Source organism: Squalius cephalus (genome assembly GCF_949319135.1).
Source record: "Squalius cephalus genome assembly, chromosome: 10".
Taxonomy (NCBI): Eukaryota; Metazoa; Chordata; class Actinopteri; order Cypriniformes; family Leuciscidae; genus Squalius; species Squalius cephalus.
In genome coordinates, this window is record NC_137131.1 from 13,083,885 (window position 1) to 13,111,795 (window position 27,911).

At 38.4% G+C, this 27,911-nt stretch overlaps 1 long non-coding RNA gene across 2 annotated transcripts in view; it reads right to left on the minus strand.

Annotated features, from left to right (window-relative positions):
• Positions 1-27,911, minus strand: part of LOC307166464 — a 59,835-nt gene that overhangs the window by 26,387 nt on the left and 5,537 nt on the right. The window contains exon 1 of one of the 2 annotated variants that reach the window (XR_013822631.1): positions 6,410-6,555. The exons of the other annotated variant lie outside the window; for it this stretch is intronic. This is a non-coding gene — a long non-coding RNA (uncharacterized lncRNA). Of the gene's footprint in view, positions 1-6,409; positions 6,556-27,911 lie in introns of those variants that run through there. 2 annotated transcript variants of the gene reach the window in all.

Consider the following 27,911-nt stretch of genomic DNA (forward strand, 5'->3'; position numbering starts at 1 on the left):
TTTAAGTCAATGTGTTTCCCGTTTGAGTCACACATTAATATGATCTGAGAAGTGTGTGCTGTGTGTGTGTGATTGGGTTTATCAGTACTGTGATCAGTGTGTGTGTCAGTGTCTGTAGTCAGTATGTGTGTTTGAGGGGGTTCTGGAGGCGAGTAAGTGGTGGGGGCTGGGTGGGGTGTATTGGGTTCCGATAGGATAGGAGGTTTCGGGGGCAGGGAAGTGGTGGGTGTGTGGTTGATGGAAGGGGGGGGGCGATGATCTCTCAGCTCTTCTCTCAGGGCGTGGACCTCCGCCTGTAGAGCCTGTAGAGTCTGCCGCTGGTTGCTCTGGGTGGTGGAGTGTTGGGTGAGATCCTCCAATACTCTGTGTAGGGCTAACCTCAGGGTCTGATTATCTTCCTCCAGCTCCTTCATGGCCTGGTACAGCTCGTGAATTTCAGCTTTCTGCTGAAGGACCATACTGCTTAGCTCACTCACTGCTGGGTGTTGTTGTTCACTGTTGTTGTGAAGGCAGGTCAAGGTCTTTTCTTTGAAGTCCACAAACTCCCTCTCCAGGATGGAGAGTCCCTCTCTCAGTACCTTCACATTGGTGAGGAGTTTGGGACTGCAGTGAGGAGAGGCGGTCACATGACTGCTGCTGGGGACGGCTGGTCTCTCTGGGGTCTCTGGCTGTTGTCTGTTTCCTATCTTCTTCTTTTCTGCTACACTTTTCATTGACTGGAAGTGTTTGTAAAAATTATCCAGGCTATTTTCTGATCCCTGGATCATGATTGTGCCATTGTGATATATGTTGATAATCAGGGTGGGAGAGGTAGGGTCTTCCTCACAGACTGTAATTTGTCTTCCTTTGCTGATTCCATTCTTTTTAACATGGGTGAAGATTTCACAAAATGCTGCATGCCAGGCAGGAGGATGATGGGTGAAGAAAAGAAGGTTACTTTTGACCCTACAATTTCCTTTCATTGTAAAATCAGCAATGATCCACTCAGGTGAGTCCCGGAGGGCTTTTATTTTGAAGGACTTCCTATCTTTTAGGGAAGTCACATGGTCCGGATACTGGATCTCATATCTGTCAGTGTCCGGTGGTAAAAGCGGCAGATCTGAATCTTTTACCGGCAGGCTGATAGCGGAGCCGTCCTCCATCGCGGCATCCATTCTCTCGAACCTCTGGTAGGTTTTATTTCCTGTAGTTAGGATTACCGTTTGACGGTGCCAGAGTCGGTTGATCCTTGTAACGTTGATTAGTGTTTGGTGCTTCGTGTCTTCTTGTTTGTTTTCGGTCGTAATGTTGCCGTTACAAGCTCGCGAACGTTAACTTACAAGCTAGCAAACATTAGCGTTCCGTTGATGCTGTCAGTTGTCTTCTTTGTGTTCATATTTGAGGAAATAATGAACGGATTTTATCGGTCTTGGTCTCGAAAAAAATCCTCTCCGTTTTATGTTCTTCGTGTCAGGAGTTGAAATTGTAAATTGGACATTTCACCGTGAAAGCACAGTAAATGTATAATGTATCTCAAGAGCTTGTCATTTTGTTGCCAAACAGTTCGGTAACCATGACAACAAAATCTCTCTCTCTCTCTCTCTCTCTCTCTCTCTCTCTCTCTCTCTCTCTCTCTCTCTCTCTCTCTCTCTCTCTCTCTCTCTCTCTCTCTCTCTCTCAGTATATATGTACATACATTCACATACAGTATCATTTATTAAAACATTTGTTTACAAAGCTGATTCATTCACAACTGAAAAGAAGTACTGTCTTCATTGAATCAGTCACTCAACTGATTTGTTCAAAAGCACTGATTCATTCAAGAACACCACTAGTCTATGTTGCTCTGAGCCATGCAGCTGTAAACTATGTTGTGGCTTTGTTGGGACCTATTTAGGTTGGTTTAGCAAAAATAGACAAAATAACTGGCAAAACCCTACGTAAAATGTTACTCACCGCAAAATTCATTCTAAAAAATCCTTCTGGGCACATATGAAGACCCTTACGCAGCAACCCCTTGTCCACACACCAATTGTGTGACTCCAACAGGAAGGGTCCTGAGAGAGTAATAAAGACCTAATGATATATTAGGCTATAATTTATACAGCAAGTGTGTTACTGTGAGTAGGATTTAAAGCTCTAATTGAAGTGAACAATGTGTAATTTGCAATCTGAATGCTAAATTAGTCGAATCCCCTCCGAGCCTCATGCATCTGAAATAAGGACTAGACTCATCGTCAACAGTTTTCCCGTTATTCAGCACCACAGGAGCACATTTTATATTTTTTCCTCATAAATCTTCACAATTCATAGTTGCAATACTAAAATCTGTGTAATCTAAATTACGATCATTTAATCATTTTCTATTCACACATAGCATATTGTATACTACATTTTTATGCAGTGGGCAAAAACACAGATTGAAATCTTTTCAGGGTTGCCCTTTTTTAACCAATAGTCAGGATAATCTGGGTGGATGGGGTGGGTTGTCAGGATAGCCTGCATATGTAGATAAGAGGAAAAGAGGCAGGACTGGCTGCTGATCTCCAGCAAGAGCTTGAATCTAAAGGTACAGTGAAGATTATGGCAAAGAACGACAGGGCCTTGCCAAAAGCAGATGCTATATCTGTAAACAGCACTGTGTTGATCAAGCTCAATTGTGTTCGACAAACCCTTTTATTGTTTAATTTCAGTTCTCTCTAATACAGTATAGCTTTTTTTTTTCCTTCATCAGTAACAAGAAGAAAGTGTTCTTAGTGTTATTGCACATTTGGCTTTTCAAGTCGTGTCATTCAAGGGAGGAGTTCCTGCTCTTGTTATCAGAAAATTAGAAATGGAGGCCTGTGTGGGAGTCAAAGATAAAGCACTGGAGAGCCTCAACAAGCACAATATCAAGTGCAGATGAATAGAAATACTCGCAGCATCAATGGTGTGCACTGTAAATGGTGACATGTGTGCCATTTACTTTTATAATTGCTGTAGAAGAAATTAATTTTCGAGTTGTGAATTCAGGGTGTGTATAAATCATAATGAAAGTGTTCAAAAGAATCAAGATTAACTAAATAAAATAATAATAATAATAATAACCACACAGGGGTTGGATAATGAAACTGAAACAATGGCCAAAATAGTGGGAGCGGTTTCACGCCTATATATGTGCGGCCTGTTGGCAATTCTTCACTAATTTTACATTCCATCAGTAAGATCTGACAATCCACACAGCATAATGGGAGACATATCAGAGACACAAAAGAGGGTCAATGTACTAACATAAAATCACAGCTGCCCATTCAACTCCTGGCAGAATTAAATGTGCAACTCTTCTCTCCGGTTTCCCCCAAAACTGTTCCGTCAGGAGCTCAACAGTCAATATTCATGGTCGGGCTGCTATAGCCAATCCTTTGGTCACTCATGCCAATTCCAAATGTCAGTTTCATGGTGCCAACATTGCAAATTTGGGGCTGTAGACATCTGATGAGTCCACCTTCACTGTCTTTCCCACATCTGTGGGAGTTATGGTGTGGAGAAGCCCCAAATAGGCTTAACACCCGGACTGTTGCGTTCCCAGAGTGAAGCACGGGGTGGATCAGTGATGGTTTGGGCTGCAGTATCATCGCATTCCCTACTGTGCTTGATGGGTGCGTCACTGCCAAGGACTACCGAACCATTCCTGGAGGACCATGTGCAACTAATGGTTCAAACATTGTACCCTGAAGGTGGTACCATGTATCAGCATGATAAAGCGCCTATACACACAGCAAGACTTATGACAGAATGGTTGAATGAGAATGAACATGAAAATGAAGCTGAATGTGAGGCCATTCTCCCATCTCCCATGCACAGTAACCAGATCTAAATATTTTTAAGCCAAGTGTTTCAGTTTCATTGTCCAACCACTGTGTTTATATATTTATATTTAATTTATTTACATGCAGTTTGTTTTAGATTCAACTTTATATAATTAGTGTACACAAAATAGAAGGTAATTACATACATAAACTCTTTCCAAACTAGAACAAGTGTAAGCTCAGCTACATCAGCTATTTCACTGTGCAGATGAAAACATGGTCCATGAATAAAGCTTGATTGATTTTAAAATATCTATAATAATGTTAAAACCACACCTACATCCTTGATTTGGAACATTACATGATTAGTTTATTCAAACTACATGACAAGAAAGACAGCTCAGCATGTTCAAAGAATACTATAGAACTTAAACATTATTAGACTTCTGCACAATCAAATAATCACCTCATAAGATGAAATTTCCTCTGCAGCAGACTGGAATATTAAAATAAAACAAAGGGAAGAAATCCTGGGCCCTTATTGATCATCTACTAGGTAAGCAAGGGCTATATCTAAAACAGCAGTTCTTAGGAGTGATTTTTGAATACCAGGAAATGCATGTACAGTGACAAGTCTTAAGAAATTAAATCAGGAGCAGATACATTTGATGATTTACTTATAAACAGCAGCAGAGTGTGGTTGAGGATTTAACCATTTTCCTCAAAAGAAGTGATGTGAACCTGTCCAAAACATTGTCAGACTGTTCATATTTTGTATTATAATGCAATTGCTATTTCTTTACTGGGAAATTTGATAAACCTGAAAAAAGGACTGTCAAATATATGTGCACATTTACAATGTCTTGTGCACTGACTGTTTAGTGGCTCAGAGGAAAAGAGTCACCAAAACATTTGCCAACCCTGTGTTCATATATACATCATGGACTCATCCAGAGCTTATCTGAGTGCTCCTGGCATCCCCTTGCGGAATTGTTATCTCAGCCAAGTTTCCTGAGGGTAAGAAACTTTTTGAAAATTCAGCAGGATCCACTCATGGTCCTTTTATGGGAGCCATTTCGTTCTGAAAGCACTTGCATTTAAAGTAGACCAAGAAGCCTGCTAATGAGGACAGCTCACAAAGACACATGGCTCAGTGTGACACCTGTCTAACTGCGCACATCTAAGGATCTGTCTCTTACCCCCTTATTTATGCATTCACTCATTTCATTTGTCACATTATTGCTATCAGCATGCATTGCGGTGCTTCCACGTCTGAGAGGAAGTAAGCCCTTATTGAGCCCCCATGGCTTTTGGGGCTACACTTCAATCACCCTAACCCTCAGTGCTATACTCAGAATGAGTTTCCGAGGCAAGGGAGGTAGTGCCTCTTTACCAAATATGACATTAAAAACAGCGACGCCATCAGGTAAAGTTTACGCAGCAGGCAGCGCCTTTCTTGCTGTGTGAGGAGGCAGTGCCTCCATAGTGCTGATTAGGCCATTGTATTGTTCACGTTACTGTAAATCCCACCTCTCGTTGTTGTGTGCATTCTGCATCTGCAAATTAATCTGAATGAATAGCTAAATAATGAGGTTAATGGGAAGACTAATTAAAAAGTGTATACAGCTCACCCACGTATCACCACTTTATGTCATGTCAAAATAAAACTTGAAAATGCTTGAAAACAGCTTGGTGAAATGAAATGTAGGCTACATCTGTGTTTGTGAACAGTGTTTATTGAGCTTTGGTGAATGATAATCCCAAAATAAATTAACTATTAAAAATAACTGCTGAACATCAAAATATACATACAGTACAATCTGAAATTTGTTACTGTGTCCTCTTTATAGTAATAGTTTTAAATAAATGTAACAAATGCTTTAACACGAACTTGATGCGATTTATACCTAGAGCATTAATTGCATTATGTTTAACAAAATGAAATTGTATTTTTTGAGGTGGGAGGGTTGATAGTGTAAGTAATGTTTATTTATTCAGACGGTAAAATTGTGTCAACATTAAATGTAACTGGAACATGAATTTACATTATTTATATATTTGTTTTGTTTTATAAATATTAAACTGTATGTTGCCTCCCAGTATCTTAAATGCATTTTTCGATGCATATTTGTCTAAATATTTCAACAGAAAATAATTTTTTTTTTAAAGTTTATGGTGTCCTGGTTGTGCTGGTGATTTTATGTTAGCTGTTTATAATGACAAAAATGTTACATTCAAAAATCATGTTATTGCATTTTCTTTTAGACAATAAAAATGGCCTTTAAAGTCATAATTTTTCATACACAGACAATCCATTAGGAGTATGCTAAGCTAATATAATATTTGCTTTAATTATGCTAGGGATTCAGTCTGTCAACCAATGTATTTGCATACCTTCACGCATACCCTGCTCTCTCAGACATCACACGTCATCAGCATTTTCACAGTTGCAGAAACATTGCTAGTAATGTCAAAAAATGTGCCCGGTGCAGATACATTGGATGGGTTTATCATAAGCGAGGCGTTCACGTTTGCATTCGCCCTAGACAGAGTGTGTGCCTATTCAATTGTTTATGACACAACACGGCAAAAGTATTCCTAATATGTTGGTGCTTTTATTGAAAGTAGCCTACAATTATTACCTGTTGAAACATTCAGTCACAAGCACCCGTAAGAGCTGTGTTTATTATGTCTGAGTTGGGAAGGCACGAAAGGGGAGAAGGGTCCGTCTGCATCCCGCAGTACTACAAACAACACCCCTACACGTTACGCCTACTACTGCAAGTTACGCCTCCCGCAAACAAACAAGCATGGATGTCATTGACTGAATCAATCATTTCAAGTAGGTTTTATTTTATGTTATTTATGTTTGTACGGCTAACTTACATTGCTTTTGAATCTTCTGAAGTATGAAATAACATCTATTAGTAAAACATTCAATTATACAATCAAATACAGATCTATGGTAATTATAGCTAAAACCCTACCCCTTCAATAAGATTAAAATTTACTGTAGAGTTTCATAATTAAAATATTCAAAAAAACAAACAGGATGCTTACGGCATCTGCTGATCAATGTAATACAATCTGTATGCCTTATCATTAGGTGGCGATAGTGAAGCTTAAAACAAGCAAGGAAAGTGAAGTACAAGAAGTGCGGTACTAGTGCCAACATCAACAATTCTCGATGGAGGTGCTAATTGGCTGTTTCATTGTAGGGGGCGTAATTTGTAGGGTCGTGGTTTGTAGTACTGCGGGATGTCGGACGCATTTGGAGAAGTGGCATTTGCAGGGTTGTTTGAAAACAATTTGTAATTCTGTTAGGTGCCACTAGTGTCGCAGAAAATACATACTTCACCTTTAAAGCAATCAGACTGTGATTTAGAATATCTTTTTTTCAACACTGTTTAATGTTGACTTTTATATTATCTACAATAAGCATAAATGTCTTACGTTTATGTCAAATCACAATTTATTAAAATGTTTGGACTGTTTCTACCTGTTGCAGACCGAATACCTATTTGTTTTTAAAGCAGTTTTGCCAGACATCTAATTAGGGACCAAAGAGTACTCATTAAAAGTTAATTACATTTTTAAATCTAAACAGTGTCATTTTCAAGAGCTACATCAGCAGCTACATTTAATATGCTGTAAGTGCATGCTTTCTATTGCTTTTATCAGTCCGCTTTTGAATTGTGCATTTATGAGAGTGGCAACAACATGCTTTTTGTCAACCCCTCTTATGGTCGGTATCTTCAAACCAAGTGGATACTCGCATTCATCAAACCCCTGAGGCAGTTTACCAGAGCACAGAACCCATGTTAATTGAATGAAAGAAAAAAGTCAGACTGTGAACTTGTACTAAACAAACAGATTCACAAAGCTTTCACCCGGTCCCTGTCACTATTAATCAGTATTAACAGCAGGAATACATAGGTCTCCAGAGCCAAGTGCACTTAAAGGTTTCATGTGTTCTCTTCCTCAAAAGCAGATAAATGGCAAGGACAAGACTTTAAGGAAAGGTTTTTATACAGTAGTTGCCTTAAAATGAGATCTATTGCAATGCTTGCATGTTTAGCTGATTATAAAGGACCTCATAATGGGTAACTTGGAAGGTTATGTTTGAGGTAAAGACCCCACCAAAAGAAGTCTCTTCAATTTAAAATAAAATCCATAACTCTTACACCACTTCTCGACCTCAGACCTGTTTTCTAATCCAATTTTCTGCACAAACTGAGCTACAGTGGCAGAGTGGCTAATATGTTTATACCGACATCATCTCTTTTTCTCCTTCTCACACACACAGCACTGGGTGTTAAAGTTTCTATTTCACTCTGAAAGACTCCGATGTGATGCCTGCCTCCTGGAACCTTAAGAGAGTGCATGTGCAGTGTGCTAATTCTCAACTGACAAAGCCTCACTTCAAATGTATGAACTCAACAGGGAGAGGAGTGAAAAGTCCCCCTCTTCCTTTCAATTCCAGGGTAATGAAAAAAATTACAGCTGGAAATTGAGGCTTTATGTATGAGGGAGACAGATAGAGTAGAGAGAGATGTTCTCTCTATTTTGCAACCACTCATCTTAACACACAGACAAGTTAACATGCATAGCTAAAGGAAAACCAGCAAAGGGATAGAGGAACATGACCTATGAGCCACATGGACATCGTTACTAAATACTTTGTATTCATAAATACACATGCATGTTTTAACTAATAATAATAGATGTAATCAAGCTTGATACTTAAAGGGATGGTTCGGAGTAAAATCAACCTAGTGTCCTTTGCACCATGACATCGAGCCAAACACCCCCCCAGAAGCCTTTTTTCCATTGGTTGAACATTTTTAAAGTTAGAGCTTATTTCGAGATATCAGCCCAAATGGCTTAGTGCAAACTGTCCAAAGTCCAAATTTGTATCTCGTAAATTACCCCACTAATAATGCCCTGAATGGTACCAAACTTCAACAGTAGGTTTTGCACTCATTTGTAAGTACATCAGGAGTTTATTTAAATAACACTTGCCTGACGGCTCATGATACTGCTAACCCAGACATCGACGTCACTTCACTGAGATGAGAAAAGCACGTAAAAGTCCTGACAGAAAGCGATGCATAAGGATATGTATGTAACGACGCCCAGTTCCAGGAATGCACTAATATTTTGTTGGTAGTACCAGTTTATAACAATTATTAGTTAACACTAAGTTGTCAACACTTCGGAAAAAATTATAATTCGTCATTACACTACATCCTTATGTCAGTTAAGTCATATTCGGACGCTATTTTTTCTCATGTCATGGGCTCGTACGGGATTTTAAACATTCACAGGGGTAAATCTGTGATTTTAGTGCCGTCCGAATGCATAATATCAGTGTTTTTTTCTCACCCAACCCACGTAAAAATCCCTGGCCAAATTAGTACGTAAGTTTTTTGACAAACAGGTCGTGTGGTAATTTAATTGCCATCTGTAAGATGTACCCTTTTATCACTGAAATGCTGGAAAATATTTACAAGAACAATATTTAATCGCAGCTCCACTTCAGCCAACAAAAATGGGAAAGAGAAGAAAGAACATAAAGACTTTCAATGGTATTATGGCAGCAATATAGCTATGATACAATTTAAAAATATGTAGGCTATAGGCTATTATAGGCTATTATAGTTTGGAATTTTTTTTATAATATCCATTGAGCCTAATAAATGCAATTTCAACTATTTCTGAAGTGCTTCTTTAATAAAGAACACCGCTTTCTCACATAATGCAGTGAAACAGCCCCTGCACGAGAGAATAATTTATTCTCGAGCCATCAATATCAGCAGATTCAGCAACATCGCCATGGACAGCACCGGGTAATGTTGCACATAAGAAGGTATATCTTAAGCAGCTTCCTAAGGTATGGTTCGGTGAACACGCTTAGTAATGGTATACCTTTAGTGAAGTTATACCTTAAGAGTCTTCGTAGCGCGCTAAGAGACAACGTTATCGGGAAACGCAGCCCAGGGCATTATTAGTCGGGTAATTTACAAGATACAAATTTGGATCCAATCGTGCCTGCACTAAGCCATCCGTCTGATATCTCGAAATAAGCTCTAACTTTAAAAATGTTCAACCAAGGGAAAAAAAAAAAAAGGCTTCTGAGGGGGTGTTTGGCTCGATGTCATGGTGCAAAGGACCCTAGGTTGATTTTACTCCGAACCAAACTGATTTTACTTCAACCAAATAATTACAATTCTGTCATGATTTACTTATCCTCATACCAAACCTGAATGCATTTTCTTCCTGATGCAGAACATAAAAGAAGATATTTTGAAGAATACTGGTAATCAAACAGTTTCGGTTCCCATTGACTTCCATTGAATAGACAAAAAAATACAATGGATATAAATGGGAACAGAAACTGTTTGGTTACCAACATTCTAAAAAATATTGTCTTTCATGTACCACAGCAGGGAAAAAAAATGCATTCAGGTTTGGAATGAGGATGAGTAAATTATGACAAAATTGTGATCTTTTTGGGGGTGAACTATCCCTTTAAGTATGCTTGATTAATGTGGTCTAAAAAATAAATAAACAAATAAATAAACAAATAAACAAACATATTAGTCATTATATGTCATATGTGTATTTATTTTATTCATCATTTTATTTTTGTAATCCACAGAAGAACGAAATGCATACAACTTGGAATGACACAAGGGTCAGTAAATGACAGTATTTAAATATTCGGTTGAACTGACTGACAATAAAATAAATAATAAGCCCTTTCTAAATATATGGTAACATTAAAACGTTAATATTTGCACAGTTCCCAATAGATCCATAGCATGGCTCAACTTTCCCCACTCTATTTTTTGCACTATTCATTCGTCCTTGACACGTGGCCGCCCCACTATTCAAGGTCTTTGCACGGAATGTTCAATGGCTAGCAGGCCAGAAATCAAAAGAGACACACCATTAGCCAAACAGACATGAACAGCTATAGACAGAAAAAAAGATTCATTTTTCTCCATCTAGCCCATTTCAGCCATGCTGCTGTGCCGTCACCATCTGACTACACCTGTTTGGCAGCTCCAAAAATCATATATCTCGAAAGCTGCTCTTTAATCAAGCTTTATGATGGCAGACGATGCAGGAAGCTTCACGTTTCATGAATACAGCGTGTGCCAGAAAAGATACAGTACTGAGGTAAAAATACAAGTGATGGCTTCATCAAAGGGTTTAGAGCCGAATGACATTTCGTACAGAGCTGTGAGTTCAGAGAGTTTGCTTACACCTCCCAATCAAACATGGATTGGCCTGTATTTTTAACCATGTGGAACAAAGCACTGTATATGAGTCAGACAGGAAGGTAGAACAGCTACAAAGATAAAGATTGCTTAATATGAAGCAAATTGTGCTTAGGGGCAAATAATTGTTGACTGACATTTCAAAAGCTGATGTTAGTACATCATTCTTTGATGTACCTTTTTGTTTTAAAAAATGTCTTTAACCTATCAAAAGCAACATCATTTTACCTCTATATAGTTTGAGTAGACAGACATACAAACTTTCTACGGTTACAAACTTTGTCAGAACAACAGATACAGTAATTAGAACACATTTTTTAAATAAATACAGTACATATAGTCATGCCACATCAAAGCAGCAGACAAATCTACAGAGTGTGATGCTCTTTAAAGTTGAGAATAAAGTAAGACACAATTTCCTGTCAACATTTGTAGTCTACGTGCTAATGCATCCAAAACACACTTTCAGTTTTTAACTTGTTCAGCAGACAAGGAAATTGCCGTGGCTATGTGCAAAATGCTTTATCATTTAATTTATCTTTAGCACTGTAAAATATTCCAGTGCGAAGCAATAATTACATACAATTCTCAATTCTCCATGCATGTGTGAAATGGCCTTATTCCAACTGGATTTGATAAGAGAGCCTGAAGACACAGAAGTCATGAATTAATTCCCCACCACCGCCCTTTCAAGTTGGTGCAAAATGAAAACTGTCTCTCACATCATCCAACACATGTTATTTCATTTTCTATCACTGGTGGGTTATTTCAATATATTTGCTAAAAGGAAGCTAGATTGCTGCTTGTATTTTATTAATTTACTGATATGATTGAAATGATTACAGGCCAATTTCAAACAGGCCTTCCCTCAAGGACGTGATAGAACACTCTGAAAAGAAAGAGACAAGAAAGAAATAATTATATGTGTCAGATGCAAAAGGAAATGGATATTGATTTATTTTCTGCATATTAAATTTATCCCATTATTTATTTCTTTTTCATGCTGAGTCTTCTGCATTTGGTCTTGTTTGATTCTGCTATCATAACAAAAAATCATCAGTTTATTGCACATGATAGAGGATTCATGAAGGTGTGAACAAATAATCACCATTTACTTTTTTCTTCTTTTTTTAAAATTTGTATTTTTTATTTCATAGTAAAATAACCACGTGGAATTATGCCATACTAAAACGTTACAAGCAATTTAGGTCTCCAATTGTGTGATGTGCATATGAATGAATTTTATATCACAGTAACTTTATATCACTTTGTATATAAAAAAATATGTATAAATACACATATTTATTCATATACATTGTTGTAGCCATGCAAATATATCTAAGGCAGTTCATGCCAAATAAACATTTCTAATCTCACCTGGCATATACTGTCAAACCCTACACGTGCATTTAATTTTAAGGGTGTTTTAAAATGAGCTTTTCGAAGAGCAGACAGCCGTTTTGTTTTCATTATTTTGCTCCCAAGAGTTAGTATTCAGGCCTGTCACCTCAGCCTTTTATCCTGAAAAGAGATACTTATCATGAACCATAAATCAATCGAGACATATCAAATAGGTTTGATGGCTATCCTTACAACATCTATGGCTTATCTGAGCTTTACACTGCAGCCTCTTATACACAACTAAATAACAGAGGGGAATAAGCAATGAACAGAAAATGTTTCTATGGTTATTTTTAGGAGCCCATTCATAGCAACATGCAGAATGAATTTTTTTTTTTCTTTTTTTTTTTTGCATTTTTATCCAAACTCCATATCCCTCTCTAAAGTTCTTTCGAGTGGCACACATGAGGAAATGTTCAGCTTCATAAGAGCACCGCTTGAAATAAGGTCTTCTTGAATTACTATCGCAGCAAACCGCCTTGAGAACCAAAAGGATCCCATTATAGCTTTAGATGGACAATGACAATATGTTAGTAGTTTAAGAAGGCAATCACAAAGAAATGCCCTCAAAAGACAGATAATGACTTAGAGTGATTGAGGTGAGAGCAGCTATTCAAGCACCACAGAGTGTTTGACCACATCACTATTGATTTTGTCACCAGGTAGTGGTCATGAGACAGCTGACAGATTGTGAAAGATACACTTCATTAGTTGTAAACATCTATGTAACCATGCGATTCCTGATTATTTTCCACTTTCCTTCTTTCTAAACTTTTGTTTGAATGCTTCAACGTCACTGGTCCGATTCGCATTCGCTTCATAAATGCATGGAAAAGGTGATCAAATGCAAGCACAATACTGGGCTCTTTATATCTACAGGTTAAAAAAAGCTTGTCTTAATTGGAAATTTGAGCTAAGCAAAGCACTAATGTACAAGACTTGCAAAAGCAGTGCAACACTATAACATTTTAACACAGAGATACACAGAAGCTATATTAATGATAAGGGGAGACGGAGATAAAATGAGCTACAGGGTAAGATGAGCCATCCATTGTTTCTAGGCAACCATACACAAAAATGCATGTAACAGCATTTTCAGGAAGAGGCAATAATTTCATTCTATTTGCGGTGAAGAGCACATGATGAATGTAGCAAGTAAGATAGATATAGATAGATATAGATAGATATAGATAGATATAGATAGATAGATAGATAGATAGATAGATAGATAGATAGATAGATAGATAAGGCTTATCAGAACATAGATAGATAGATAGATAGAAAAGGCTTATCAGAACAAAGTATTTTGATTTCTCTAGCTTATTTGCTGGTTCATAATAGCCTTTCCACCAAAATAATTTAACCGAAGAGTAATGGCTGTGGCTTCAGGAAAACATGAACGGTTGACAGAACTGCTCTATTGACTGTGACTGACTTCATATTTTTTCCCCCATATATTTAATGAATTAATTAGGCATAGGCACTTAAAATGTTAATTACACTAATTTTCACCAAAAAAAAAAAAAGTTGCACCTTCACTGCATAGGAGAAATTTTGGACATATGTGAAAAGAAGATTGAACACCTACACCGATGAGGAGTGGAATTAGATTAATGGTTATCACTCCCTCACACACTGTGTGTTTTTTATGTTCTAAACTAATTTTCATAAATTTGAGCATCTCTTCTTTGCTCAAATATCATTTTAACATGACCATGGTAGGTGATTTGGCACCTCCGCACACATCCATTATTGCACGGCAATGCAGTTAACATCAAATGAAACATAATTTAAAGGGGAAACAAACACAACTGCACTAAAGCAAATATAGTAAAGCTGTAGTTTGCATGATTAATTCATATACTGCGTTCATGTTGGGAACTGTTCTCTTGCCTCCAGCACCATAGACATCACTATTACCCATTAAGGTAAATTTACAACTTAATTGTGTAATTATCATTATGCTACAACTAATTGTGCAGCTATACATTAGGCTGAGTAAAATTAGTAAATATAGTCATAAATGATCAGGAAAGTGGCACATATTCACAATTAAATTAGCACAAAAAGGAGGTACTTTGGTTCGTCATTCACCACGAGCTTATGTTTTTATTTTCTTTTTTACAAAGAACAATTGATTTCTAAAATGCATCTCCAAATGATGAGACCATCTACATGTATAAATTTTACTTTTTAAAAATCATTTGTTCCTGGAAAAAACTGGTGAATAACAATCAAAAATCATATGATACAAAGTATTTAAACAAAGTATCTGTTTTGTTTTTTGTTATGTAGAACCACAGCAAAAAAGCTTCCACACATTATTGCGATTCTGAATGTAAAATGATTTATTATGTTAAAAACTTAGTTTGGCATCCATACAAAGAAAAGAAAGTGTGAGTCAAAAGAGCAATGTCTTTATGCTATTGACTTTTTCTTTGTCTTTCATGTAAAAACTGTACTTTATAAATATTATTTTGCATTTGCTAGTACAAGCAATTGTCAATCCATCTTATCAACACAAGTATTTTGGGAATAGTGTAATGCAGATGCCCATTTTTTTCTCAAGATTAAACCCGTGGAAAAAAATAAATGTCATAAGTTCATTCTTAGTGGTTGCCCTTTAGGTAATCATTCTCATTGTAAAATAAATTATTTCCCTCTCCTGACCTTCACAACAACTTAAAACAGCTCAAATTTCAAGGCAACCCTGTCACCATTATGAGAATAGATGTCAAAAATGATAGTGCTGCAAGATTAATCGAAATAAAAAAATAATAATTTGGATTAGTGCAATTATGAAATCATAAACACTGCTATTTTTAATTAAATATATGCAAAGCGTGTTTCATAATGAGGAGCGGCAGTGTGATCAAAGCGGTTCGATCTCTGCAAGTGCTGTGAGTTTGAGTCACTTATGATGTGCATTTGAAAAGCAAAACATTACATGTTTTTACTCCAAACACACTTCATAACATCAGTAAAGTGATTGAAACAACTTCCATTTGGGATCTGAAGTGGCTTCTTATCAGCTGTGTCGATTAGCATTGCATTATAAATATGCTGTATTCTTATGAAAATACTCGAGATGGTTTGAATAACCATATAATAACCAGATAAATATTGTCGCAGTCATGTGCTTATTGTCTTCATGTTTAATACAATCAAAGTGTTCTATCTTCTATTTATTTACAGCGATATGGATACCTTTGTCCATTGCTGCATCCCAAGTCACATACTATATCCTTCCAAAACAGTATTCGAAATTAGAAATGGTGTGTCCCAAATCGTAGTGTGTTGAAATGAGTGTTCCTAAGATACCCGGATGGTCTACTTTTTCCGTTTAGAATCCAAAGTGCAGATCTGCGCACACTCTAATGGCTAATATTGCCCACAACCCATTGCGCGTTGGACGAGGATTCGATTCGAAAAATGAATAAAAAGTGTTAAAAACAAAAATGGCAGATGTGCAAGTCTGACGGTTACGTAGAGAGGATTAGATAACATTATCAGTAACCTGATGAAAAGATATTTATTCAATGTTATCCACATTATATTTAAAGGTGAACTAAGTAACTTTTTTACCTTAACCGAACAGCTTCGGAGTCATTGGAATAGTTATATGACTTTTTTCGGGTTAAATGGTCGTCGCGCAGCCCCCAAGCGCCTGTGAGCCGAAAAACCACACTTGCAACTTTGGGCCGGCGGGCCGCCGGACTCCGCGTCAAAAAGTATCGCGTGATATCAGGTCTCGCGATGTAACAAATTGCTTTACGGCACTGCACATATACACAATAGGGATAGCTCACAGATGAAGTTATTAGAGGCCAGACAGACTCACGGAGGCAATTGGCATCTCACAACTTGCACTTTATTCCCCAATCGAACTTGTGTAACTGTCTGTCACCCGTTCTACCGTCCACAGCTTTACTTGATAAACAAAAGTAGGATAAGAACGAGCATCAAACTGAAATAACCCGCATACACGGGGTGTTCAAGGTGCACATACAATACAGACTGCCGACAGTTCAACAGGGCACGCGCAGCTCTTAAAGGGGCCACACCTTATTTCCACTCATTACAGCTTCCATCCTACTGAACAGGGGTCCGTTCTTCGTACGTCGCTAACTCACTTAGCTGGATTTGATTGTTGGCGATTTGGCATGATCTTGGATTGTTTGGTTCTTCGACGCTCATCCTGAACTTGCTGTCATAGCAACAGGTGTGCAAACTTAAACCTGCTCGGGAGCAGGCTTATTTCATATTAACAGGATTAGGTCCCGGCTTCATAAGCGGAGCTGATGCGGGAAGTCCAGCGCAGCGCGATAGTGCACTTTCTGAGATATATATTTTTTCTCGTGATTCGTGAGATTGTCGTTTTTTGTCGCTTTTATGTTTAAAAAACAGTTTAGTTTTTTTGGTTTTTTTTGTGACATTTCCAAGCCACTTAAGACCCAATGTTGTAAAGCAGTTTTTTTTTTTTTTTTAGGCTATCATAATTTTTTCTGAAGATCATACAATCATGACCATGCCGATTACAGTATGTCACTCAGGCTTCACTAACGTGATTGGTACCATAGACTATAGGCTACCATAGACTGCCATCAAGGCCTCAGTGAAGGGGATTATGTGAACAGAAAAGGGGATTCACAATGTAAATGTGCAGCCCAGTTACTATTGTGATTCTTAATATTCCAGATTAGTAATATTATATCAAATAAAAAAAGGCAGTTGACTAAAATCTTCCATATCACAAATGTGAAAGCAAAATGGCCAGGATCTGTGCATGACTTAAGAATTTTCAGAGATTCACATTTATGCATATTATTTGAAAGTGGTAAGAAAAGTTCCACAATTAAATATCAAGCTCACTGTATTACATACACTTATGCTGATCCTAACAGAACTGCATTTTTTCATAGGTGATTATGACATGTTCCTGCCTGCAGACAGGTGTTTTATGGCCCCATTCCCTGACCCAAACCAGTTACAATGCAGCTCTAGCCAGGACAAGGGCACACAATGAAATGAACTTTGGCTAACTAAAGGGAAGATTTCAGTGTCTGAAAAGTCTGAGGGTTGCACACCTGACAGGGCCTGTGACATTGTTGCATGTGCCATATTACACAACATTGCCCAAACAACAAAAAAACACTTTTCATTAAATGTTTAATAAAAGACAAATATGCTTAGTTCCTTGAGCTTTATTTCAGTTGTTCTTTGTAAAGAAAAGCCAGTGATCAAGTGCCTGCAACAACAGATATTAGACACATGCCTCATGCAACAAATTAAAAAGGAAAATCTGGCTATACACTGCCCACCTGTAGGCCTATGTCTCCTCTGTCTGTGCAGACTCTTCTCTAGGCCTTTCTGTAGATGTGGAATCCTGCAACTTATATTGCAGCCATAAAGCATACAAGTATAAATGAAGTAAAGTTATTTATGCACTTGCAGGTAGGCTAGTTCCTCCATATGACAGTTATCTGAGAGGGTTTATTCACTGGCCAGTGCAATGGAAACAAATGGACATTACAAAGTCTTATACAATTACAAAGTCTTTTCCTTTGGAAAGTTAGAAAATGTCCACTTACTGCACATATTTCAGCCACCACTTTCTTGGGAACAGATACAAGTGTGTATTATGTAAAAGCGCACAAAAGAGGAAAACACAATGTCATTACAATGAACTACACGGGGGAAAATGTGATCAATAACTCATGGCAAAATATTTTTACATTAACATAAGTTTATCAGTTTTCACTTTCACAAGTCAAAGCAATTCATCATTACTCAAGATTTAACAGTTGAAATGACTATACAGCCTTAATTTAATGCAGCAAAAATTATTTTACAGTGTAGGCTACTAAGATCTTTTCTATTTTTTTCTCAGCCTTTTTCTTGGTTGCTTTTATAAACAGAACACCATTTACTTAACAGTAGGCTACCTTTTATAAAAGAGACTATAATATAACAAAAAATTTTTGTACTTCACTTTTATTTGTTCCCATGTTCTAGTATGGTGACTCTGACATTACAATGAACAAAGTAATTATACAATTATTAAAATACAAAAATATAGGCTAATAAGTGATAAAAACATCTAACATGGCCACTTCTAACGGATTTAAATTGTCTGCTTCTTTTTGCCAGCCCTCTCTCCTGGCTTTTGCAGACTTTGAGGTGTTCCCTGGTGTTTTGATTAAACATTAAAATTCCAAATAAACTTCGACTATTAGTTCTTGCTCTGCTGAGGAGAAAAACTGAGCCCGCCCTTTGGCCACGCTGAGCAGCCAATAGCAGCTTTGCTGATCAATGTTTCTACTATCGATACATATCCCCTTTTAACCAGCGCATGAACGCGCAATTATCTCAGATAACTCAATCCAGCGATACTAAACATATCCGGCAAGTGTGTTCGAAGAACCGAGTTAGCCAGATCATGATTCGCACGATGATATCATCTTGGATGTGTCATTTGATCTCGGATGTAATAAGCAACGTACGAAGAACGGGCCCCAAGTCAGGCCGTGAGTGCAGAGACGACTCTGCGCGAGTGGTATTTACGACAGTAACATTAAATACAAGTACTCCACAGTGACTCTAGGGGTCGCTGTTTGACAAAAACGGAAAGCTGCATAGTGTGCCTTTAATCTGCAACAGGATTGTGAACTTTTGCAATGATACGTTTGGTCATTAACTTTTAAATGCATCATTATGCAAATTCAAACACATGAGGAGAGTTCACCGCATGAAAGACCCACAACTGGCAGATCAACGTGCTACTACCTTTCTCTCCTAAATGGTAGGAAATCAAATTAAATTGATGTGGAGAATTTTAACTGTGACAAGATGATTGACAGGGCAGTTTAAATGGTGACAGGATGCATGGAACTAAGCGACAGAGCTGTCCATTAAAGACGGAATTATGATGAAGTATGTCCCAAAGCTTTCCTACTCTTCTGCTACACACTCAAAAGTATGTACTTTTTCCATCACAAAAAACAGTACACTTTTAGGGCATGGAAAGTAAGTTGGAGAATTGGGACGCAGCTCATATTAGGGATTTCCTGGAACGTCATAAGTTTTATTTATTCAGTGAGGCATATTTGGACTTTCTGTGCGAGGGCATCCTCCGACATCCAGTATGAATTAAACATACATATTCTGTCCTCTGCATGGGTGTGCGTTGGGCATGCATATACTGTACAGATAGCTAAACATTGTAACGTGATGAAGAGGCTTCAATGACCACTCAGAGGATGTAAATTTTCTTCTTTACTTGAGTGTAATCATGTTATTTCTGTCAATGTTACATTACTTTGTGAAACTGAAAAAGAAATACAAAAATGCTTATTTAAATTTAAAGAAACAATATACAAAAACTCTTTACACAATGTTTACATTAATATCGGAAAATTACACTAGATGTTAAGTGATCACATGGCAATCTCCTGAAATGTCTGCATAATGCCTGCGTCACCACTAACGTGCGTCTAATATATCTACATTTTAAAATGATACAGACACAAAGTATATAAAATAACAATTATATTCAATAAACTTACAAGCAAAGCTTCTCTGGACTTTACACAACAAACTGGAATCGGAAGAAAAGAGAGCGCGATCTCTCTGCTGCGCAGAACTGGAAAATGGCTGTTGAGCTTTGCGTGACTGTAGCTATGAAGCATAACAAATAAAGTTTTTCCAAGAGAAGTTTAACTAAACCTATGGCAAACAGCGCCATCTAGTGGCGAAAAATGATTAATGTTAGACATGACATAATAAATTTTTTGTTAATTTGTTTTAAAAAAAAATTACGTCATCCTCTGACTTCCAGTATGAATTAAACAAATTTGCAAACCGCAATTTTAACCAGAAAAATCGCAATTAGATTTTTTCCCCAAATTGTGCGGCCCTAAAAAATGATATAGTCTGGCTCATGATATTAACCCTTCAAAGAAACTAATGTGTGATGTCTCTGGGCCTACCCAGAATGTATTTAAAAGTGATAACATGTTTAAACAAAGATTTTTTTGATTTTTTTTTGTTTATCAATAATGATTGAGACAAATGGTGGCTCTTATTCTTTCCTACGATCTACAAGGTGCAGAAGGGCAGATGTTTCTGTGGCTGCTGGATGGTAGTTACGTCAATTAGGTGAAGTATAATAGTAAGGGACTGTTTGTTTTTTATTTAAGGGGTCACCGGAGGAGTTTTGAGATCTGTAGTCAAAAAATACATGACCCTCCCTTCGTCAGCAATAAATTTTTCTATGACCCTCCAAAATGATTGTGAAAAAAGGCATGACCCTCCCCGATAATTTATTGATTAGCCTACTTCTGTACTGGTTTGCGCTTGGCAAAGATGTTCAGATAGCCATTGTTTTTTTTTTTTACAACCATAAACTCTTGCTTTCTCATCTTACTAGGGCTGTAATGATAGCAGGGGTGCAAACACATGTATGGTCAAAAAAGAGAGAGGTAATCGAAGCCCTCGTCCCACGGCAAATATCCAGATACTACATTGCCACCATCCCCAACCCACCCCTATAGGCACATAGAGTCAAATGAAATTTAGAAAAACTATCTTGCACTTCTTCTTCTTGCTTTACTGCTACTTCCTGAAAACAATTTCACCTGATGATTTGAATAGCTCTTTTTGTAAAGAATTAATAATTCTAGGATGATTGGGGTAATTGTGTAGGCTAGGCCTAGTGCATCTGCATAGAAACTAATAAACATAATACAAATATAAATACAATAAAACACAAATACACGAGAAATAAAGCAGTGCTTTATGTTTTTCAGGTAAATTAACTGTATTAAGTATTAATACAGTTTATCTTTTGACAAAACGTGATTTTTCTCTTTCTCTTTTGTTGTTTGATTAACTTTGGTGACACAAACAGCTGCAGGTATATTGGGTGCTGTCCCTTTAAGACGAATGCACGTATCTAATACCGGTAATGATACGCATCCGTTTTATTTTGACTGCGTTTACGGGGAAACTCGTTGAGACGGACACTGGCTTATTTTTTCGTGCACATGTCTGTTCAAACACAAATAGATAAGAAAGAAAAGGGAATTCGGTGTTCACGAACTTCACGTGCTGTCTGTGACTGCGTGGCTCTGTGCGCCGACAGACCATCTACATTTGGATGTTAAACATAATATATATAGCCTGATACAGCAAAGACAACGTCGGCAGTATTGACGGCAAAATAGGCTACAGAATATTTCGTTCTGTAGGCCTATTGACACTGACAGGGGCAATATTTGAAAATCGATAATTAGGCCTATTTTTTAAATTACAATTATATATGCATTTGTCAAAACCGAGAGACTTTCAAGCATCAAAATGTAATTTATTAATATGTATTTGCGCCTTCTATTTTGTCTGAAAACTTCCAACACTCTTGCGTGTCGCGTGAAAAATAGGCGTCGGTTGCGGTTCTATTTCTAGCACGCGGTTTCGGCGCGGCTCGAGAAGTGTGTGTGTCACGCAGGCATTGTGCTCTAACACAAGCTCTAACCAGTTAACATGAGAGCCGACATAAAAACGGACACTCCACGCCACGCAGAGAGAAATGTGATGCAGTGGCAGATCCAGAGTGAGACAGAAACACTAGTGGTTCACGCTTGCGCACATACTGCTGGTTTGGCGCGCAGTGTTCTGATTCGCTTATTTCCTATTTACTTGTTGGTGGACGCAATCCAGAATTACTGTTGAATAAATTATAATCAGACCCTCTCAACCCCCCCCCCCCCCCCCCCTTAAAAAAAACTCTTCGGATCTGCACGATTCACACAAGTCACCCAAACTGACGTGAAAAAAGCGGGAGGCGCCGAAAAGCGCGCTGTTTGCACCCCTGTGATAGACCAAACCTACGATTCGGTTCGTATCACGATTTTTGATTTTAGATTAGAAAAAAAATCATGTTTTCGGTGCTGATGCGGTGTGACGCGTTCAACATGTGGGTGGCGCTGCCAATAAAGCATCTAAAAGCTGTCACAAAGAACCAGCAAAAGTAATGATTATGAATGTCAAATATAGCAAGGAGACATTTTAATTGTTTATTAATAAACAAGTGTTTTCTGTGTCGACTGCAAAGATGAAGTTTACGATGCGTCGTGATCTTCGCAGAACGCGCCAGAGAGAAATGCACATTTCATACGGATTACATAAGAGAGCAGTCTGTTTTCTTTCGTTTTGAATTGTTCTGTTTAAAAGTAGACATTTTAAGCTTTCTATATATTTCTCAGGTCTGTGAGGCAAGTAGCCTACCTTACGCTGAGTTTCGGTTCATTTATGAGACAAGAGTCCAGTTCACTCACCGGCGCCTCCGTGTCATGATTATCTATTTTCTACTATATTTTTCTACTATATCTACTATATTCTTATTTATTAAGTCCAGGCAATTGGTTGATGAAACACTGATTAAAATTAAGATACAATTAATAAAAAACTAAATTCACTTTAAAGACAGGCTTTGTGCTTTCTGTTTGAGGTCTCTGTGATTTTTTTAAAGTTGCTTTCAGAGCAGTCATGTCCGTAATGGAGAACTGGAGAAGTCATGTCACGCCCTTAACATTGTTTTTTTTTTGTTTTGTTTTTCACATAAATGCGAACACAAAAAATTAAATAAAACGAATATTTTATGTTCTGTGGAGGCCGACCCTTCTTCAACTGGTGGGTATACATCTTTTGGTTTGCGCAGTGTAGCCTATAATTCATAGAATTACTGAAAAATATTTTGCCACCTAAAAGTTAAAGATTTTTTGTGTCACGTCACATGTGTATTTCCCTCATATTAAATATAAAACGCATGTGTAGACTGATATTTTTCTAATGTCTTGACTCCTTTATTAAGGGAGTATGGATATATTAACAGACGTTTCAATATATTGGTATTAAATGCATTTTCTGAGAATTTATATTTCAAGTTTTTAATGCAAATGTCACGTCCATAACGCTGGAATTGCCCAATTTTAACGAATTTATCCTCAACTAGTTTTTTGGTGTAGGTCTACGTATTTTATTATGTTAACTTAAATAATACTAATAGTAATTTAAAGATGTGGTAGCCCTACATCTTACACATCACACTCCACTGTTATGGTGGCAATTTCAGTAGATTTACTCACTAACATTATTGTGGAAACAAAATAAGGATGGAAACTAAAATGGGAGTATCGCACTACAGCGCACATTCTATCAGCTGCAGTTCTGGCACCTCAGTCCCAATACTGTAAAACTCGACGTACATTCACATCACATAATGCAGCGATAAAGTTACACTCACAGGACACTGTGCACTTATTCGCAATCACAAAAGTTCATTATTTGCTCGTGCTTTAAAGCTTTGCCGAGTAAACATTTCATTGGCGTTCTGTTCTGACATGATGCACTTTTTCTGAGCGCGTACTGAAGTGCGCGCGCACTGTCAAACAGCGCCAAACTGGATTTTTGTTGGTACAGACCCATCTGATATAGATGGGGGGCTGATACCGCGAGAGCAACATGGAGCTACATGTAAAAGATATGCAGCAAACAAGCCACTTTGAAATGTTGCTGTTTTCATGAATATGGGTGACCCTCCCCCTAGACTAAAAAAAGTTGGATGACCCTCCCCTCAACAAAGAATAAAAAGACATGACCCTCCCCTATTTTCCTCCAGTGGTCCTTTCCATAAATACCGAACGGTCCCTAAGTTGAACTGTGCTGCAGTGCATTTTCAAGCTTTTGCCTGAGTTTTCTGTGTTGTTTAACCTCTGGCCCTGCAATTACGTGCTGGTTTAAAAAAAAAAAAAATCAATCCCTTTAACCAGACCACAATTAAATAGATATTTTAAGAACAGAACTCAAGTTATATTGACAAAATGTGCAGGTATTCTGTTTATTCATCCAAAGCATTTCAATTCTTCACTCTGTAAATACAAAAATAATATTAAGGCACAGTGATGCTCTTACATTCTATGAGGTGAATGCACTTAAGGGTTTAAAATGTGAAATGTGAAGCTCATATTTTTAAGCACATGAAATGTCCAGCTAAAATAAAACAAAAACTGTAAACATCTTCTGTAGGAATAATGGACTCCAGCCTCCTTGGTCAACAACTACAGCACCTTAAAAGAGGTTGTAGCCAATTAGGTGAAGACTAAAAGTGTTTTGGGTTTTGGTCATACTTTGGTCAGAACATGTAACACGCGCGTCCTACGGTCTTAACGTAATCCAGTTTCTAATCTCTTGGACCAGATCAGAAGGCTATGTTCGCTCATGAGCCAGTGTTGCAGCAAGACAAGGGGGAAAAAAAATCACAGAAGGCAGATATAGTTGGAAAAAGGTAAGTAATATATATATATATATATATATATATATATATATATATATATATATATATATATATATATATATACACACTGCTCAAAAAAATAAAGGGAACACTTTTTAATCAGAGAATAGCATCAAGTCAGTTAAACTCCTGGGATATTGATCTGGTCAGTTAAGTAACAGAGGGGGTTGGTAATCAGTTTCAGCTGCTTTAGTGTTAATGACATTAACAGCAGGTGCACTAGATGGGCAACAGTGAGACAACCCCCAAAACAGGAATGGTTTTACAGGTGGAGGCCACTGACATTTTTTCCCTACTCATCTTTTCGGAATGTTTTACACCAGTTTTGCATTTGGCTAGGGTCAGTGTCACTACTGGTAGCATGAGGCGATACCTGGACCCTACAGAGGTTGCGCAGGCAGTCCAGCTCCTTCAGGATGGCTCATCAATACGTGCCATTGCCAGAAGGTTTGCTGTGTCTCCCAGCACAGTCTCAAGAGCATGGAGGAGATTCCAGGAAGACAGACAGCTACTCTAGGAGAGCTGGACAGGGCCGTAGAAGGTCCTTAACCCATCAGCAGGACTGGTATCTGCTCCTTTGTGCGAGGAGGAACATGATGAGCACTGCCAGAGCCCTACAAAATGACCTCCAGCAGGCCACTGGTGTGACTGTCTCTGACCAAACAATCAGAAACAGACTTCATGAAGGTGGCCTGAGGGCCCGACGTCCTCTAGTGGGCCCTGTGCTCACTGCCCAGCACCAGGGAGCTCGATTGGCATTTCCCATTGAACACCAGAATTAGCAGGTCCGCCACTGGTGCCCTGTGGTTTTCACAAATGAGAGCAGGTTCACCCTGAGCACGTGACAGACAGGAAAGGGTCTGGAGAAGCCGTGGAGAATGTTATGCTGCCTGTAACATCGTTCAGCATGACCGGTTTGGTGGTGGGTCAGTGATGGTCTGGGGAGGCATATCCATGGAGGGACGCACAGAGCTCTGCAGGCTAGACAATGGCACCCTGACTGCCATTAGGTAGGTATTGTCAGACCCTATGCTGGTGCAGTGGGTCCTGGGTTCCTCCTGGTGCACAACAATGCCCGGCCTCATGTGGCGAGAGCATGCAGGCAGTTCCTGGAGGATGAAGGAATGATACCATTGAAGGGCCACCACGCTCACCTGACCTACGTCCAATAGAACACCTCTGGGACATTGTGTTTCGGTCCATCTGACATCACCTGGTTGCACCTCAGACTGTCCAGGAGCTCAGTGATGCGCTGGTCCAGATCTGGGAGGAAATACCCCAGGACACCATCCGTCGTCTCATTAGGAGCATGCCCCGACATTGTCAGGCATGCATACAAGCACGTGGGGGCCATACAAACTACTGAGTACCATTTTGAGTTGCTGCAATGAAATTTCAGCAAAATTGACAAGCCTGCTGCATCATTTTTTCACTTAGATTTCCGGGGTGTCTTTGAATTCAATCCTCTGTAGGTTGATCATTTTCTTTTCCATCAAACGATGTGGCATCCTTTCGTTCATAACACATTACCCAGTCCATATTAGTATAAATATCCAGCATGATATTTTTCCCCATTGAGATCTGATGTGTTTTCAAAGTGTTCCTTTAATTTTTTTGAGCAGTGTATATATATATATATATATATATATATATATATATATATATATATATATATATATATATATATATATATATATATATATACAGTGAGGAAAATAAGTATTTGAACACCCTGCTATTTTGCAAGTTCTCCCACTTAGAAATCATGGAGGGGTCTGAAATTGTCATCGTAGGTGCATGTCCACTGTGAGAGACATAATCTAAAAAAAAAAAATCCAGAAATCACAATGTATGATTTTTTAACTATTTATTTGTATGATACAGCTGCAAATAAGTATTTGAACACCTGAGAAAATCAATGTTAATATTTGGTACAGTAGCCTTTGTTTGCAATTACAGAGGTCAAACGTTTCCTGTAGTTTTTCACCAGGTTTGCACACACTGCAGGAGGGATTTTGGCCCACTCCTCCACACAGATCTTCTCTAGATCAGTCAGGTTTCTGGGCTGTCGCTGAGAAACACGGAGTTTGAGCTCCCTCCAAAGATTCTCTATTGGGTTTAGGTCTGGAGACTGGCTAGGCCACGCCAGAACTGGCTGTGTGCTTCGGGTCATTGTCATGTTGGAAGACCCAGCCTCGACCCATCTTCAGTGCTGTAACTGAGGGAAGGAGGTTGTTCCCCAAAATCTCGCAATACATGGCCCCGGTCATCCTCTCCTTAATACAGTGCAGTCGCCCTGTCCCATGTGCAGAAAAACACCCCCAAAGCATGATGCTACCACCCCCATGCTTCACAGTAGGGATGGTGTTCTTGGGATGGTACTCATCATTCTTCTTCCTCCAAACACGTTTAGTGGAATTATGACCAAAAAGTTCTATTTTGGTCTCATCTGACCACATGACTTTCTCCCATGACTCCTCTGGATCATCCAAATGGTCATTGGCAAACTTAAGACGGGCCTTGACATGTGCTGGTTTAAGCAGGGGAACCTTCCGTGCCATGCATGATTTCAAACCATGACGTCTTAGTGTATTACCAACAGTAACCTTGGAAACGGTGGTCCCAGCTCTTTTCAGGTCATTGACCAGCTCCTCCCGTGTAGTTCTGGGCTGATTTCTCACCTTTCTTAGGATCATTGAGACCCCACGAGGTGAGATCTTGCATGGAGCCCCAGTCCGAGGGAGATTGACAGTCATGTTTAGCTTCTTCCATTTTCTAATGATTGCTCCAACAGTGGACCTTTTTTCACCAAGCTGCTTGGCAATTTCCCCGTAGCCCTTTCCAGCCTTGTGGAGGTGTACAATTTTGTCTCTAGTGTCTTTGGACAGCTCTTTGGTCTTGGCCATGTTAGTAGTTGGATTCTTACTGATTGTATGGGGTGGACAGGTGTCTTTATGCAGCTAACGACCTCAAACAGGTGCATCTAATTTAGGATAATAAATGGAGTGGAGGTGGAGATTTTAAAGGCAGACTAACAGGTCTTTGAGGGTCAGAATTCTAGCTGATAGACAGGTGTTCAAATACTTATTTGCAGCTGTATCATAC